This window comes from Sciurus carolinensis, chromosome 3, assembly GCF_902686445.1.
Source record: "Sciurus carolinensis chromosome 3, mSciCar1.2, whole genome shotgun sequence".
In the NCBI taxonomy this organism is placed as follows: Eukaryota; Metazoa; Chordata; class Mammalia; order Rodentia; family Sciuridae; genus Sciurus; species Sciurus carolinensis.
Window position 1 is genome coordinate 153,002,744 of NC_062215.1, and position 18,634 is coordinate 153,021,377.

At 39.7% G+C, this 18,634-nt stretch overlaps 1 protein-coding gene and 1 long non-coding RNA gene across 8 annotated transcripts in view; one reads left to right on the plus strand and one right to left on the minus strand.

Annotated features, from left to right (window-relative positions):
* Positions 1-11,681, minus strand: part of Ino80d (INO80 complex subunit D) — a 77,406-nt gene extending 65,725 nt beyond the window's left edge. The window contains exons 1-2 of one of the 6 annotated variants that reach the window (XM_047544313.1): positions 10,567-11,681; positions 4,069-4,171 (exon numbers count right to left, since the gene is read on the minus strand). The gene's annotated coding sequence lies outside the window, so the exon portion shown is untranslated. Of the gene's footprint in view, positions 1-4,068; positions 4,172-10,303; positions 10,474-10,566 lie in introns of those variants that run through there. The other 5 variants (XM_047544309.1, XM_047544307.1, XM_047544310.1 and 2 more) reach the window with 5 other exon arrangements.
* The window catches only part of LOC124979721 (uncharacterized), a 43,500-nt gene continuing 35,347 nt past the window's right edge, over positions 10,482-18,634 (plus strand). Inside the window, exons 1-3 of one of the 2 annotated variants that reach the window (XR_007107672.1) lie at positions 10,484-11,056; positions 11,234-11,797; positions 11,892-12,548. This is a non-coding gene — a long non-coding RNA (uncharacterized LOC124979721). Of the gene's footprint in view, positions 11,057-11,233; positions 11,798-11,891; positions 12,549-18,634 lie in introns of those variants that run through there. The other variant, XR_007107673.1, reaches the window with a different exon arrangement.

Here is an 18,634-nt window from a genome sequence, read left to right on the forward strand (position 1 = left end):
TGTGTGAGGCACTCGGTTCAATACTTAGCACCAGATAAATAAATAAAATAAAAGATCCATTAACAACTAAAAATACATTAAAAAAAAAAGAAGAGGAAAGACAATAGAATGAATCAGACACACTGTGAATACATGACCAATAAAACTCCACATCATGTACAACCACAAGAACAGGAAGGTATACTTCATGTACATATAATACATCAAAATACATTATATACTGTTATGTATAACTCAAAAGAACAAATTTTTAAAAGGAAAAAAGGGAGTGGATAATTGGGGAGACCTTACTCACAGCTCTGGACACCTCAGGTTCCTCTACTCTCAAGTTTAAAAACAGACTGCTCCACCTGCCCAGATAAATGATCTTTTTTTTTTTTTGGTGGTGCTGGGGATTGAACCCAGGGCCTTGTGCATGCAAGGCAAGCACTCTACCAACTGAACTATATCCCCAGCCCCCTCTTCCCTCTTTATCTTCTACTTAGTGCCCTGATTCTGGGCAAGCCTGGTCTAATCCTTAAGAATAGAACTGTCTTCACCACACACAGACTCCCAAAAGCTGAACTAGTCACATGAGTTAGTTACATGCTTTTCTGAGCTACTCCCTGTATTTTCCTATGTGCACATTCATCAAGTTCTACTTTGCCTGTTCTATTGTCTTCTGTCCTAGAAAATAAACTCACAGAAGCACCAACAGTTTTCTGTACATAATTATATCCTAGGCCTACCCCAGTACCCAAAAGTTAATATATGTTCAGTAAGTACATGCTGAATGAAGAGATTTTTGTAAGAGTAATTCTTAATTCCAGATTATGTACTCAAAGTTCATTACATTCACCTGCTCATCACTAAATAATTCTTAAAAACCAGTAAATTGAGCTAGGAGCAATGGTGCCTGTCTGTAGTTCCAGCAATGCAGGAGGCTGAGGTAGGAGGATCACAAGTTGCCTTAGCAACTTCGCGTATCTCAAAATAATAAATAAAAAGGGCTGGGAACATGGTTCTGTGCTAAAGCATACCTGGGTTCAATCCCCAGAACAAACAACAACAACAAAAACTCCACTAAATTGGTACTTCAGTCTATAGAATTATTTCTAACAGCCACAGTCAGATATCATGACAAAGTTCATATAAACTAAAAGTTATGTTTTTAATATCCCAGAATGTCTTTATGAAGTAACATGTTTCATCAAATAAATGTCATATAATTTGCTACTCAATATTTATTAGATAAGTAATGTTCAAAAATGTAAGAACTCATTAAAATTCTGCCTATTCAGCTTCCTTCTATCACTAAGAATTTATTAGTCCATTCAATTGCCCTCTTTCAATATTTACCCACAAAATGTAAAAGCTTTTGCTAACCTACCTTCCCTTTTTTTTTCTTGGTACTTGAAATTGAACCCAGCATACTCTACCACTGAGCTATATCCCCAGCCCTTTTTATTTTATTTTGAGACAGAGTCTCACTAAGTTGCCTTAAACTTGTGATACTCCTACTTCAGCCTCCAGAGTCACTGGGATTTCAGGCATGTGCCATTGTGCTTGATTTACCACTATTTCTATGCCACTCATAAACGTATTTAATTTCAACATCTCATAAACAATTTCTCCTGAAGTTTAATTTTATATGTAGCTGTGATTAATTTTTCCTTCCCATTTCTTCTTTTAATATTTTTAAAGTCCTATAAAATGCCCACTTTATAGTATTCTTTGCATCTTCCTTTTGAACAGTCAACTGCCCTCTATATTAAAATTCCTCGTTTGAAAGTTTCAATTCAGAGCTGGGTGTGGTGGTGACGCTTGTAATCCCAGAAGCTCAAGAAGTTGAAGCAAGATGATCACAAGTTCAAGGCCAGCCTCAGCAACTCAGTGAGTCCCTGAGCAATTTAGCGACACCCAGTCTCAAAAATAAAAAAGAAAAAGGGCTCAGTGGTAAAGCACCCCTGGATTAAATTCCTAGTAACAAAAAAAAAAGTTCAACTTTAATTAAACTTTGTCTAAGGGTGTAGCAGTAGTAAAATACTTGCCTAGAATGCACAAGGCCCTGAGTTTGAGCCCTAGCCACTGCCCTGCCCATCACTATCTACTTATCTCTCTATATTTTTTAATATATTTTTATATGTGTGTGTGTGTGTGTGTGTGTGTGTGTGTGTATATATATATATGATAAAAGTAAAATTAAAAAGGTCTGGGAATGTGGCCCAGTGGTTAATTGTACCTGAGTTCAATCCCCAGTACCAAAATATATATATCACTTTGTTCATGAGCACAAGGTGGCGCAAGCCCTATAAACCCACAGGAGGCTGAGGTAGGAGAAACAGAAGTTCAAGTCCAGCCTCAGCAACTCTGCAAGACCCTGTCTCAAAATAAAAATAAAAAACTGGGCTGGGAATGTGACTGTGATAGAGCACCTGCCTAGCATGTGTGAGACCCTGGGTTCAATCCCCAGGACCATAATAAATTTAAAAAAAAATTAAAAGGGATAGGGATACAGTTCACTGGTAAAGTACTCTTGGGTTCAATACACAGTACAAAAAAAAAAAAAAAAATCACTTTGTCTATAAACTAGAAACTACTACTTGTAGTATTTTCTACATTAATAAATAGGTTTTTCCTTTATAAATAAAGAAGAAATTAGGGCAAAACTATCAAAGCACTTTTCAAAAAAAAAAACTCCATTTTTTTTCATCCTTTATCTCTAGCCTCCACAACTGTTTGTTTTTGTCCCAGCATGGTGCTGGAGCTAGACCCATGGCCTTGTGCCTCTAGGCAAGTACTCTTCCACTGCGCTATATCCCCAGCCCCAGCTTTACCTTTTAACACATGATGAAAACCACTTTAAAAAGGAAGAAAATCTTAACCAAATTTATTAACTGCTTTAGCAACTATCACCTTCAGCTGTGGAGACACCTAGCTTAGAATCTGAAAGATCTATGCCCCCTGAAGTGAGAAAATGCAGGTAATTAAGCACTTTAAAGCAACAGCAACATATACATTCATCTATTACCAAAATGCAGAAATAACTATTACTGAGAATAGATAAGATTCAGGTCTCAGAAAGAATTATTTCCACAGCAAAAACATCCACATACGACATAATTCAAAAACAGTAAACATGGTTAGATGCAGAATCTTTTTTTTCCCCAAAAAAATCCTCTTGATACTATATGCTGAATTTAATTGTAAAATAAAACAATTCATTTTCATAGTTTCTTTCTTCTTGCAAATACAGAGAAAACAATATTAGCAGGAAGAAAGGAAGATAAGCTTTTAGCACAAGCAGCCAATGGCCTTTTCAATCTTCCCCAACAACCACAAAACAATTTGACAAAATGTGAACATTATTCTCTTTGGGACTACTGGGATCACCTCCATGCGGAGTTTCTGTATGTCATTATTGTTCTTTTGATTCTCCTGTTTCAGAAGCATGTTCATTTCACTGCCACAGCATTTTTCTCTAATTGCCACCTGTAATTTTATATTCTACCACCTTTAAGGAGCATAAGCCTAAAAACGTAACTGATGATTTTTTTAAACTTGCATGAACCAAAATCCTGACATATTAATTTTCCAAAATATTTAATACAGATGAAAAGGATATTTACAATCCCAAAAGGAGTAGCTATTGTTAAAATAGCATTTAGAGTCTCATACTTAAAATTAAAAGTCTTAAGATTTTTCCTTCATGTTAAGTATTTTTAAATTGAGTTTTAATTCAACTTGACAGGACAGAAAAGTGTAATTGTAGCTAAACATAACAACTATATCAATTTTAAAAAATCTAAAATTCTCATATCAACGTGAAAAGTAGTAAAATTTGACTGAGGACTGATGAAAATCTACCAACTGATGTGACTGAAAGAGAAAAAAAGAAATCAGTGAGAAAATTGCCTATCACTCAAAAATACAAGTAATATTCACTAAATTTAAAATTCAAATTAGAATTACTTAAATATTTACTAAATGTCTATGCACCAAAGACTGCTCTAACAGCACTATACATAAGTTTTGCATTATGAATTTAAAATAAAATAATTTCAGTGACCTTTACAAATAGCTCCTTACCTGATTTATTAGAAAGGTAAGGATAGTTTATGCAGCAGTAGAGATCACTCATTGGCTCTGGTAGGAATCAGTGATGGGGCTCAAATCTGGTAAGTTTTCTCATCTGTAAAGGGAAGATTATAATTGCATGTACCTCATTCAGTTGCTTAGGAGAATTAAACTAGGTATTTCACAAACTGTGCTTAGCATGGTATCCAGTACATAGTAATCACTTAGCGTTAACTACTATTAGAAGCAGTAAGTAGTAACTTATTAGTATTATCATTTTAATCTACAATATGCAGGACTAAAATGCCTTCTCCAGTTGCCAGTGGTTTTCTAAGTAGTACTGTGTGATTCTCCACTAATTCAGGCCCTCCTACCTTATCTGGGCTAGACTTACAGAATCCACGGAGAGTTCTTTCCTATATTCCATATTAGAAATCTAATATAAAAATATTTTGGGGCTGGGGAGATAGCTCAGTCGGTAGAGTGCTTGCCTTGTAAGTGCAAGGTCCTGGGTTCGATCCCCAGCACCCCAAAAAAAAAAATATATATTTTCTATGTCTCAAAATTTAAAAATCATAAGAGCTAAGGATGTAGCTCAGTGGCATAGTGATTGCCTAGCATGGACAGGCCCTGGTTCAATCCCCAATACCGCAAAAAAATAATATTCTCTATAGAGTCTTTACATATTGATATTTGTGTGATGGGAAATACTAGCAGAATGAGCAGGGTTTGATTTGGTTACGTGTGTATTAGCTCCAGTTAATAATCCTTTACAACAACGTTTTCCGACTTCTACCCCTGTCCTGGTCACTATTGTTGCAGAAACCCCACATATGGGACAAAAAAGAAAAACTAAGTTGTATCTGTACTCTTCAAAGTTCTTTTGTTCTAAGAATCTGAAACGAATAGCCTCTTTGTTACTAAATTCCACATATACTTTTCCATCTCTAGCTTATGTGACCTCTGCAGCATGACACTGTTGACCACTTTCTCTTTCTTGAAAATCTCTCCTTCCTGGTTGCTCAGTCAGTAGCTTCCTTTCTTTGGCCCTCATACTTACAGGACAATGTTCACCACGGTTCTTTTGATCTCATCTTAAAGGGGTGCAAGAAGAAATGCCTACAGGGGCCACAGGAGTGGGCCAGGGGTAGCCTTTAGAGAAATTTGCTCATCTAAAGACACTGACTCAAGCCAGTTCCAACAAGTTGTTGCAATTAAAACAAACAAAAAAGACCAAGGGTTTTCAGATCTTCCAAGTTTTCAAAAGATTAAAAACTTCAAACTTTTCCATAAAGTCTTCCAATATTTTATGTCAGCAGCTCATTGAATACAAGATACAAGATGGATAACGATTACCAAGAAATTTTATAAATCCATTTCCTCATCAATGAAATTGCAGTGATTAAGTCACACACAAACCCAAAAAGTCTAAGTCAAACAAAACATTCCTACGGACCTTTACTATCATTCTATTTAGTATCTGCGGAAACTACAGGTTACTACCCAGGTTTCTAACCAAATGCACAAAACTGTCAATATACTTAAGAGCATTTTCCCTTCCCTAACAACCAATGACTAAACCAATTTACTCCGGCTCTACTTCCACCTTTTCAGTATATATGAAGATGATGCCCACATTCACGCACGGTCAATCTCTGGAGCCCGCTTACCTTCATTACCTGCCTCTCTCACCTCCTCTCCATTTCTTTGCCACCTTAGTTCCAGCCCGCTCCACTCTCAGTAGCTGCCTCATTGTTCTAATTCCAATCTTGCTCTCCTTTTTTCCACACTTTATACAAGCTGAGTCCTCTCGATTGTAAACCACTTATTTGGCCAAAGGCCTTTGGGGTCAGCTTATAAATTTATAAGAAATCTAAACTCCTTTCTGTAACATACAAACTTGCCCCAGAGCCAAGCTGACCTCTCCTCTCACCGTTTACTCCCCTACTCCCCCTACTCCAGGGCCACACTGAACCACAATTTGCAACACAGAATGGTCCTTTGTCCCTAGGCATTTATTCATACTAGCAGGTCCTACCTCCTGGAATACCTAACTCCTCCCAGTCCCTTAGAGAGGAAATCTCTGCAAAGCGCTCACTTTAAGGCCTCCCCCTAGGCCAGAATAGAAAAATAGGTTTCCTTCCTGCAGGCTAACATACCCCTTGTCATTCAATACTGTAAATATTGGCTTATTTTTCTTCTCTAGTAGACTAAAAACTCCTCAAGGGCAGAGAATGTCTGTATTGTAAGGCTCAGAGCTGCCACAAGGAAGCTAATCTGGTAGATGAATGAAACACCAGTGACTTAAAATTTTTGTCATCTCTTCAGGAAAAAGACTCTGAAGTGAACCCACCAAGGCCACAAACTGTACTCAGGCCTTAAATGCCATGCAGATATTCAAATCATCCTGGAGGCCAGGAGTCAAACCCACCTCGCCCTTTGCAGTGAGAGTTCTCACTCCTGTACATTTGCCAACTAGAAAGAATTCAGTAACAGAGACTAGGCTGACTGCAAGCTGCAGGAACTGTCCATGAACACACTGAACAATTTTTTACTGGCACAAGAATATGTAGTGGCCCAAGAAAGTAATTATAATATTCTTTCTGTACTCAAATACTTATTAGTATTATTAACATATATTGAGTCAAAACTCATTAAAAATTCACACGGGAACATAAAAATCTTTAGAGGAAAATATTACATGAAGTTTATAACACTTGGAATCATTTTAAAGGACTGATGTGTAATTCCTCATTTAATTTTTACAGCAGCCCTGTGAAGTTAGCACTATATGGCCCCCTTTCATGGATGAAGAAACTGAGATAGTAATTTTAATTACCCAGTGTCACACAGCTAGGATTCAAAACCAATGTGACTCCAGAGTCCCAAGCTTCTAACCAACACAAAACCGCACAATTTTGTTACCTGCAACACCTATGCTTGTGTTGATGCTGTGTACATGGAGATGCTCAGAAAGAAAACACACTTAAAATGTTAACAGTAGATGGGTTGGGGGTATAATTCAATGGTAAGAGCATTTGCCTAGCTCCTACAAGGCCCTGGGTTTAATCCCGAACCATTAAAAAAAAAAGTCACAATGGTTATCCCCTCAGTGGGATGAATAGTTCTATTCTCCAACTATAGAATAAGAATGTATTATTTTTAGTTAGAAAATAATCAAACAAATAAATAGTATTTAGATGGTGCTACCAGAATGGTAAAGTGGGATAGGAGAACCAATCTTCCATTAGTATCTATTCTGGGGCCAAGCACATGGGTATCTCACTTACTCCTTAAAGGCAAAGAAGTTTATTTCCATTTCCAGATAAAGAGATCAAAGATTAAGTAACTTGCCCAGTGGAAGACCTGGGATCAGAACCCAGAGCCCAGTCCAAACATGTCTGACTACAAGATGCCATGATACAATAAAATTCCCCAAAAACCAGTCTTAAAAACAAATCACGATCTGGGCATGGTGGCACACGCCTGTGATCCCAGCGGCTGAGGCAGGAGGATCGCAAGTTCAGAGCCAGTCTCAGCAACTTTATGAGACCCTGTCTGAAAATAAAAAGGGGCTGGGGATGTTGCTCAGTGGTTAAGCATCCCTGGGTTCAATCCCTGGTACCAAAACAACAACAACAGATTTTTGAAGGAATAAAAACTAAGTAGTCTATCAGCTTAAATGCAAGGAGAGGGGAAAAAAAGGAAACCTAAAATTTTAACTTGAGTATTTTTTTCCACCAAGTATCTCAAAATAACCAGGAGCATTGTCGAATCAACTTTTATAGTCAGGGCCTCTGGGACACACTCGCACCTGATATGGTGGGAAGGAGACTATTTGTTATTTGTTTTGCCAAACACAGTTGTATTAGCATAAGTTAAATGGACTTTGCTGTGACTCCACTGTATCTGCACAGGAGTATCTGTTCTGGAGACAATTCCAGCTTCCAAGTCAGCCTCATCTATTATTCCACCTTTTTACAAGTTACCAGGTATGGGGGTTAGGAGGGTTCATGTCTGAAAATATTGCTCTTTAACTGTATTCAGATATAAATATAAATAGCCTTTTGTTATCTATATCTATATCTATATCTATAAACACGGTCCAAACCTGGATAGTGAGAGTTGCTAGTTAGAGTTGCTAACCCTGGGAGAGCATCTCAGGTAAAAATGAATGGATCAGTAATTTTCTGAAATGACATTTTAAGTTTTGAATACTCAGAACTTTGTAACTCCATCTAAACAAAAATCTTCATTCTTCTAAAAAAGGCAGCAACATGATTTGCTGAAAAAAATACAGTTGGGATGGGGCAGACAAATGTGTTTATAAAATCTGAGGAAAGAAAATTTGATTACTTCATACTTATAAACACCTATTTTTAAAACCAAACAGTGAAAAAGTATATTCCCTTTCCAATTTAAAGCTAATCCAATATTTTCCCTGAAATTCTCATATTTGTTTCAAATAAAATGTAACTTTTAAAAACATCAAACCTACCATTCCTTCAGAAATAAAGTAGCCCATGAGGTGATCAGATTAGGGGATTAATATGCATTTGAGACAAGTGGGAAAAAGTACCAAACTTTTGGTATCTGTACATACACAGTTTTTGAAAGCTTAGGAATATGAAAAAACATCAAATTATGAGGCAACAAGATCCCTTTCAATCTTAAAATATTCTGGGAAAAGGTATTCATAGAATGGTGTTTTCTCCCCCACCAGTATGCTTAAAAATAAGGTCAAACTATAACAGCAGTAATGATTTTTGATACACATTTATAAGAAAAAGCCCAAGTTAATAAGCAATTTCAATAAATCAATAAAGTTAAAACAACCATTAAATGTAATTTACATTTTGTTATCAAATCTGTAGTCCTCAATATCAAGATTTTCTTAAGCACAATACTAAAGAGCTGGTTATCTATCATGTGGAGAATGAGTTTTATTTCAGGCAGACAAAAGGAAAAGACAGGCTTTGTAAGAATCATAAGGAGTCTCAGATACCTGACAGAAATTAGCTCTGAGCAAGTCTTGGGTTATCCACTTCTCTCCAAGTGGCAGCTTTTTAGTGTTAGGTAGGGGTTGAGTGGACAGAATGTGGAATACCTCTGCTAGCAATCTCCAACCTGCTACCAAGCAGGGCACACACACAACACACTGCCCCACGCTCACCACAAAAACGTGGGGAAAAGAACAACCGAGAGAGGAAAAATAACAGGAAAACTAACGTTTCCAAACGTGCCCACACTGGGGGCTGGGGAGGAGGGTGTCAGGGACCATTAACATTTCCATTTCAACACTAAAGAACAACCAGAAGGGTAGCCACAGGAAGCATCCCATCTCTGAAAAGTGGTAAATGTAGAATTGAAAACTTACGTTTACTACATTCCAAAAATAAATAAATAAACCCAAAAACCTTTCAGAACTCAGGACACCAAAATAGAACTAAATTGAATCCGTTTAAACAGAAAAAAAAAACAACAATAAAAAGTGTAGCTATGGTCAGCTCTCCAGAGGGCTCTTCCACAGACCCTTCTAAGATGTGGCAGTAACAAGTTTCCTTAAAACCTCCATTTCTCTGTTTCCAGAGTGCCATATAAGTATACTACATAAACCAAATAGCTATTATCAGAATAAATAAACTACTGATCCTTAAACTGAAGGAAGACCTTGTTTCAAGAGCTGCCCTGCCCAACTCCCCTTCCTCCTCCCAGTTTTGAAAGCTTCCAAGCGTCCTGAGAACCAGGGACCCTTGGTTCCGTTCCTGGCTTGGTTTACCGGACAGTGACCAAATAGGAGGAGAAAGTCCTGCATCTGGGGGCTGCTCCAGAAATCCTGCCTGGTCCTGCCCCTCTCGCTGACAGTCTCCTCGCTGCTCCCCACATTTCTCTCTCTGCCGGAGCTGGCCAGGAAGGGGGATCGGGGACCCGAAGGAGTCCGGGACGAAGGAGGGGGTAGTAAATCTGAAAATAACACCCCCGTTTTGGGGGGTAAAGGCTAAACACGGAGATGGGCAGAGACTGTCCAAGTAGAAACACCACCTGAATCTACCTCCCTTCCCACCCCAAAAAAAACCAGTCACTAACTAATAACGCTAAGAAAAATCCCTTGAAAAGTTTTCCAAACCGGAAGAGAAGGCCTTTTCCCCAGCCTGGGGGCTCTCGGGGAACGGGCTGGAGTTTGCAGCCCGACAGGGTTCGCTGGGAGTGGGGTGGGGCGCGGGCCAGGGGTGCAGGGGCGGAGTACCTTCAATGGACAGGAACTGGCAAAGAGTTTCAAAAGAGCCGAGTGCTCTCCCCACGCCCCCGGGGGTCCCGGGCGGTAGGTCCAGGGCTCCCCGAAGAGAGGGTAGACCCCAATTCGGGCCTAAAAGGAAACTTTCCGGGCCGCGGTTGCACCTGACTTCTCACCGCCCCTCCACCCCACCCCACGCCCGCCAGGCCGCCTGCCCCGCCCCGGCCTGGCCGCCCAGAGCGCGAAGGAGGGGGATAAATAAATTCAACTGTTACCGGAATCCGGGGGGCGTCTGCGAGACACCCAGGGGGAAGGGGGGCCGGCGCCCATTCCCCACTCCTAGGCCCTGACGCCCCTGTCCCGGCAGCCCGGGCCTGCCGCCCCGCGGGAGAGCCTCAGGGCCGGCGCCTGATTCCGCCCCGCAGCGCCGCCGTCCCGCTTGGAGGCCCCGGGGGACTCCAGGGGGCGCGTGCAGGCCCGGGGTGCGGGGGCAGGGCGCGGCTGCCGCGGGGCCCGCCGGCCCGAGGCCTAGCCGGCGAGCCCCCTCCCGCCGCACACCCCCACCCCGGCCCGCGCAGGCCGCGCCACCCAGCCCGCTCCCGCCCCGGCGGGACCCCCGCCCGCCCGTCCGCCAGCCTTTGGTCGCCGCCGGCGGACGCCCCGAGGCCCGTAGGCCCCAGGCCCCCGCCACCCCAGCGCCGGCCCCACTCACCCTTTCATTCTCCGCCCCGGGCCTGGCGTGGGCCGGCAAATCCCCGGCCTCACGTAAGCGCGCTCGCCGCCCGCCCTGCCTGCGCGGCCCAGCCCGCCGCCCTACGGGAGCCCGGGGATGTGGGCCGGGCCTGGGGCCGCCTCTGCTTACCTTTCAGCTGCTTTTTTTTTTTTTTTTTTTTTTTTTTTTTTTTTTTTTTTTTCCTCCTTCCCCCCTTTTCCCTCGGCTAGGCTGACAGATCAGAGTGAGAGGCGCTGGCAATGGACTAGGAAGCTCGGCTGCTGCTGCTACTGCTCCCCCCTGGGCTTCGGCGAGAGCCTTTCCCTGTCAAGCAAGAGGGGTGAGGATCATATTTTTATTTTGGAAAGTAAAAAGTGCTCCCAGGGTCGGTGATTATTAAGGGGAAATCCCTGAATATACTCTCCAGCCAAGAAGGCAGGGCTGCCGGGGCTGCACAAGAAGAGGCAGCAGCCTCCTACAGCACCACTACAGGCACTGCGAGGACATAACACCAGAGAGTGGCTCCTCTGCCCTCCGAAACGACAACTTTCCTACCATCTTGGAGGCAGAGCAAAGGGGGGCCAGGGGGAAAAGTGCACTCGCTCCCGATAAAGTACACGTTTCTACTTCTCACCTCTGGAAAAAAGTCCACACCGGCCGTCGACACCGGCGCCTGGGGGAAAAAGCAGGAAAGAAACTGAGGGTTCTTGAGAAACGTGTTCATTTGCTCCAGGGGGGAATGTGTTTCTGCATCTTCTGATGGGAAGAAATCTTTACAAGACACAGGTTTTCCGGTGATTATTGTTTTCTATTTTCTATCTTAATTTTTTCCCCAGGTTAGTGAAAGTCGTATTTTTTTAAGCTAGTAATGATTTTTCTCCATTACAGGTTTAAGTTCTGTGTCTGGGAGACAGTTTATAAATTTGTACTTCAAGAGGCTTCATAGTCATTTTGTCTACTTATGTTACGATATATATAAATATTTATGTTTCTCATATATACATATATAGGCATCTATCTGTGTTACATATTCTACTCCAAACTGAGATTGATTGCTGTAAGACAATTGTAAAGAGATGTCTTTTGTCTCCTCCTCGCAAAGCAATGTAAATAAAACCTATTGACTTCCCAGAAAGGCATAATACAGCTGTTTATTTTTCACAGTGCAAATAAAAGCAGACATCACTGGGGGTTTAAATCCAACCCTATGTTTCTGGAAATAATCCTAATTTTATTGCGGTCTGCCCATGAAGGAAAGTTACTGTAAACCTGGAAATAGATCTTAAAGACGGCTTTAGGTTTCTTTAAGGAAAATTATTAAGAATGATAAATTTCATTTTAATCTATCTTAGAGTCCTTAAAGTTTAGGTTTTTGTATTACACGTGTTGCTCTCTGCTTCCTGTATCACAGAATTGAGAATTCTGTTTATTTTTGTTAAAGTTGAAATGTTAGATCAGAACTTTCAGTGTACTGCCTGTCTATATGAATGACTTTTCATATATTACAACAGATGTCATGAAGTTTTTTTTTTAATGAGCAAAACATAGTAGATAAATGGGATCAAAAGTAAACAATATTGAGGTAGTGCAGAAGTGATAGACGGGCACTGCCCATTTGCATCAGTTCCAGTAGAACTCTTACTGGAGCAGAATGAATTGTAGAGACTTTTTCCATTTTTGTGAAGAAAGAGAAGAATGATACAAAATGACCAAACTATTCTTTTTTTTTTCCCTAAATTTTTCCTTTTCTATTTTTTTAGTTGTCGATGGACCTTTATTTTATTTATTTATATTCAGTTCTGAGAATCAAACCTAGTGCCTCACGTATGCTAGGCAAGTGCTCTACCCTTGAGCCACAACCACAGCCCCAGACTATTTTTGTATGTTCTACAGGGAATAAGGAATGGAGTTTTGTACTAAAAGCTATTTTTTCCTGACACATGTTGGCTAACCTCATGGTAATGAATTTGTAATATTAGTGTCTTGGATCAGTAGTAAGTAACTGATGACTCCACATAAAAATGTGTATTTTTTGAGCTCTCAAATTGTCATAACTTTAAGGTGAGTTCAGGTAATGCATATATCACATATTTGCTCGGCCTTACTGAACCCCATCTTTATCATCTAAATTTGAACGTAATACCTGAATATCCTGGATCTTCTTTTGTGTTTTTTGCCTCCCTCTTCAATAGGAAAAAAAAAAAAAACTAAAGTAAAATTAACTGATTGATTGTACTGGGGATTGAATCCAGGGTGCTTTACCACTGAACCACATCCACAGCGCTTTTTATTTTTTATTTTGAGACAGGGCCTTGCTAAATTGCTGAGGCTGGCTTTGAACTTTGGGTACCCCTCAGCCTCAAGAGCCACTGGGATTACAGGTGCCTGACTTAACTGATTCTTTACATTTTTGAACCTCAGCTGTGAACTTTACTTAATTGTTTTTAATATTCAGAGATAAATACAGTGGTCATAGCAAGAAAACTATTTCCCTTTACTTAGACCTCTAGTGGACTTGAAAACCCTGTTTGCTAACAGCTTGTTTCCATATATATGACATAACTTTATAGATATGTTTGTAATGTTTCAGTAAATTCAGATATATTTGTTTGCCTTAAGCTGGCTGGACCTTTTTATGTAGTCCCTTTTGTCACCCAAGAGAAACGTGCTTGCATGATGTCTATCAAGGGATAAGACTGCTGTTTAATCACAGGATTTTGGTGCTTTCTCTTTATAAAGCTTAACTTGTACATGGGTATAAACAATGTTTAGTCATCATCCTACCTAGTCAAAATTTGGGGGATTACGGCTCATCCAAGAAGACATAGATCCCACCCAATTGCAATATTGGTGAATTTGGTCAGTTGTTTCAGATGTTAACAGAACTCATTTCAGGCACCCTCTGATTCTTAGAAGCAAAGTACTAACAAAACTATAGTCATAATTTAGGAACACCTTTTTTTTCTCCCCAGTAAAATTCTCCCTTCTCAAATTTGGCTAACTTTTTTTGAGGAGGGGTCTTTTTCTGTTGCCAACCCTGAGCTCAAGTGATCCTCCCACTTGAGCTAGATAATTTTATGTATGTATTCTCATTTAATTCCCACAAGAGCTCCAAAAAGTTTTATGCTATTTTTCTTCCTTTTTTTTTTCTTTTTTAAGACAGTCGGGATAGTTGTCTAATTTGTCAGAGTGTGAAACTTCTTGGCCCAATAAAATTCTAAGTTCTGCTCTGTAGTTTCCAAAGTGCCTACTACAAGCTCTGGGTCTAGAAATGCTAGGTTCCTACCTGGTGTGCTTTGCCAAAACCAATTTTAGTAGCCTGCTACTAGAGCCCTCTTGCATTAGTTAACTAGTAGCTTATTTCACCTTCCTGAAGTCTAGTGCCTGAATCTACCAATTGTCTTAAAGAATGCAAAAAGGTTAATATTTGTCAGTGAAATGCACTGTGAGCCAGGCGCAGTGGCACACTAACTTATAATCCCAGCAACTCCCAAGGCTGAGGCAGGAGAATTGCAAGTTTGAGGCCAGCATAGGCAATTAAGAAAGATCCTGTCTCAAAATTTAAATAATAATAATAATAATAATAATAATAAAATGGACTAGGGATGTATGTAGTTCAGTGGTGAAGCACTCCTGGGTTTAATACCCATTATCAAAGAGAAATGCACCGTTATTAAGAAAAACTTTCTTCCTGATCCTGAAAATGAGCAGTATTAGGTGATGTAAAGCACTGGCTAATTAATTCTGTCATGCTTTGATTTTTCATAAGTAGCTGTTTGGGCTTTAGTTGAAATAGGTAACACTTGCCTTAATATTTGTTTTTAAACTAGAAATTGAATCCAGGGGTGCTCTTGCCACTGAGCTATATCCCCAACCCTTTTTATTTTTGAGACAGGTTCTTGCTAAATTGCTGAATCTGGCCTGGAACTTGCCATCCTCCTGCCCCAGCCTCCCCAGTTGCTGGGAGTAGCTGGGATTACAGGTGTGTGCTGACTTACCTTAATATTTTTACTCTCAGAATCTAACTGATCTACCTTTTCAAATTAACGATTTTAGTTTTATAAAAAGTGACCATCTTATTATGGCTATTACAGTGAAGTTATTAAGAAAAATACCACCTATATCCTTAAAAGATTTCATTCATAGATTGTGAGGATCTGAAGCAAAAGATGTATGCATATAATATATTAGAATTTGTCTTTACACAATAAAGCCATGATTTTATTGGCTGGCAGAATCATAAGTGCTTAAAAAAAAACTGATGACATGGTTATATAAATTTGATGGGGTTTTTGGAGGGTAGCTGTGTTGATAAGAATCTTCCCTAATGTTTTTTTTTCCAACATTCTCAAAGGCAGACTTAAAATAATACCAAGAGTTCCTGGCAAGTAAAATTCCAAGGAGCTCAGTGTGGCTACTAGGGAAGTTGACACAGGAGAGTCACATGAGCTCAGCAGTTCAAGGCTGTAGTGTGTATGCCAAAGCCAATTGGATGCCCATACTAAGTTCAGCATCAATATGGTGACCTCCTAGGAACAGAGACACCAGTAGGTTTGCATATGCCAGATACTGTTGGACTCACACCTGTCAATAACCTGGGCAACAGAGCAATACCCTTAGAAGTGAGGAGGTAGAAGTGGGGTGTGTACATGGCCTAAAAATTTGTGATGCCACACTATTACTGTGGCCATAGACTTTTTTTTAAACTTTAATCAGTTCTGTTTTGGAAACATTTCTTGGTAATGTTTCCACCTAAAACAAAGATTTTTTGTTTGTTTTATTGTGGTTAGCTATAGCCTGAAAGTATTCCTGAGATAAGTGTTATATTTGGCAGACGCTTACATCATAAGTTTAGATTATTCAAGAATGAAATTTCTGTAAAAACAGTTCAACTATAATCAAAATGTGTATGAACGTTATTTGGGTAGTCTCCTAAATTCTACCACCAAACCCAGGAGCAATAAGACCTAGGAACTATTATCTGATTATATGCCAAAACCCAAGAAAGCCAGAGAGGGGTATGCAGGGGAGGTTGTTTGTTTTAAACCCCCACAAAGTCCAAAAGATATCTTCCAGCGCCCTGATGACCAGTGTTCATCAAGCTATAGCAGAGAACGTGACACTGTAGCCTAGGCTGTAGGCACTCTTTGACCATTAAACTGACTCAGTGCTAGAAAAAAGAAAATAACTCTCCAACAGGAGTCCTGTTTTAAGTAGTGGGTAGTAAGAAGAAATACCCCAAAGCACTATTAAAAGATTAAATTTGGATAGAATTACAAGTGACAGTCAACTTTTCTATAATTCATAATGAAAAAAACTACCCCCAAAGTGGTGGTTAGTTAAACATTGTCATAAGGAGAGAAATCCATAGAGATCTCAGGTTAATAGGCAGAGGTTAGCATGAAGGTGACAGTGTTCATTTCTACTGCATTCTTAGTTAAGCAAGCTTTTGTGGACCCTCTGGGACCGTAACCACTATTTTCATGGGAAAATAAATTCCAGGTTCCAAACAACTAATTTACACTGATGTTCTGGAACACAGCCCACTAATAAGTTTGAACTTCCTGTGCTGTAACATCTTTCCCATGTCCTTAAAGATAACCAGAACTCACTAATAAGAATGAGGAAGTAAATTACTCCTCATTACAATCAAATGAGGAGTAACTTAACTTAGCCCAAATAGCTTGATTTAAACTCAGGGAAGATAATCAAAGATATAAAGTTTTTAAAGGCAGTGGTAGTACAGAGAAAAAAGAAAGACCTTGATCAGTAATTGAAAATTGTACTATTTACCTTTGTATACACTAGAGTTTCTGGTTTTTGCATACATGGGAACCATACACCTTATAATATTATAGGTATTTGCATTTTGTTTTATCCTTAAAACCAGAAAGAGAAAGAAATGTGGTGACAATAGCAGATAAGATTCTACTGGAAACTACTCAACCTAGTGGGGCATGGTGGCACATGCCTATAATTCCAGCAGCTCAGGAGACTAAGGCAGGAGGATCACAGGTTCAAAGCCAGCTTCAGCAATTTAGAGAGACTGGAAGCATCGTAGTGAGACACTGTCTCAAAATTTTAAAAATGTTAAAAAGGTGGGGCAGGGGGCTGGGGATGTGGCTCAGTGGTTAAACACCCAATCCCTGGTACCAAAAACAGGAAAAGAAACTACTCAGCCTGATTCCTCTATTAGGTGGTGTTCTTTTTGCCTCATACAGGAAGCCATGGCCACTTTGTTTTGGTGCTTCGCTTCTTGTGTTGATGTTCTCTGTTATCAGCTCTGCCAACTCAGTTCCATTCTGCTTTGATGCTTTGCTCAAAACCTTGTCCCTAAAGCTTTCTGATGGCAACCCAAGTGTACAATGACCTTATTCTTACTTTAGCGTCCTACATTGTTTTCCAGATTTTTTTTGGTTTGTTTGTTTTTCTGTTTTCCACATATGTTAAAGGGCTATGGTGGTTAAAAGCTTAATCTCCGGTCAAGGTCATCAGTTTTAGAAATGTAGCTCTAGCATTTTTGAGCTGTTGACCCTTGGTAAACTTCTTTTTTTAGATGTTGATAAACCTTTATTTTATTCTTTTTTTTTTTTTTTTTTTTTTAATATGTGGTGCTGAGAATTGAACCCAGTGCCTCACTTGTGCTAGGCAAGCGCTCTGCCACTGAGCCACAACCCCAGCCCTTGGTAAGCTTCTTAACCTCTCTGTTTTCTGATTGGTAAAAATGGAGATAGCAATATTACCTACCTCGTTGGGGTGTTCTGGGATTAGATGGCATAATGGGTATAAGGCACATGGCAGGCTCTTCAGTACACAGCAAGTACTAAGGAAAGACCAGCTGCTCTTCTTGGTTGTTTGCCAGCAAACACCTACAGATAGTACTGCTCAAGGTCAGGAGGTATCCTTTTGTTTTTGTTTTGTTTTGTTTTAAAACATTACCTAGGCAGTGGACTTATCAAAGTCACAGGCCAAATTCAACAGAAGGAAAGATGAAGGGAGATGACTAAGATTCTAGCATACCAAATATCTGTATTGAAACAAACTCTTCTGATTTTTTTCCGGATATTTTTCAAATACCCAGATAGTTTATAGTCTGCAATCAAGAATTTTAAGTTTAGGACTGGGGATGTAGCTCAGTTGGTAGAGTGCTAGTCTCATAAACACAAGGCCCTGGGTTCAATCCCCAACACTGCAAAAAAAAAGAAAAAGAAAGAATTTTAAGTTTAGCTGTGATTTTGGTACCCTTCAAGGTCTGAAAATATAAAATGGAATACAGAAAAGTACATACAGAATACACAAGAGAAGAATATTATGACCACTTAACCCCTTTCATTAACCATTCTAGACAGAGAAATGCATTTAAATCTTAATATCAAGTATTGAAAATGAAAGACATCTGACAATGAGGCATAAAAGAATTATGAAATATCTTTCAAAAAAGTAATACCACAAAGGGAACAGTAGAGGTTTGACACTTGTCTAATATTTTCAGTTGTGTTACAGGCCAGGTATTCATTTATTGTTTTAAAATGCACATACAGTATTAGTGTGGCGTTTAGGTCAGAAAACCACGTGAATCCTGGGGCTAATATTTACTTGAAAACTGGGGCAGGTTCCCTGGCCTCTCAAAC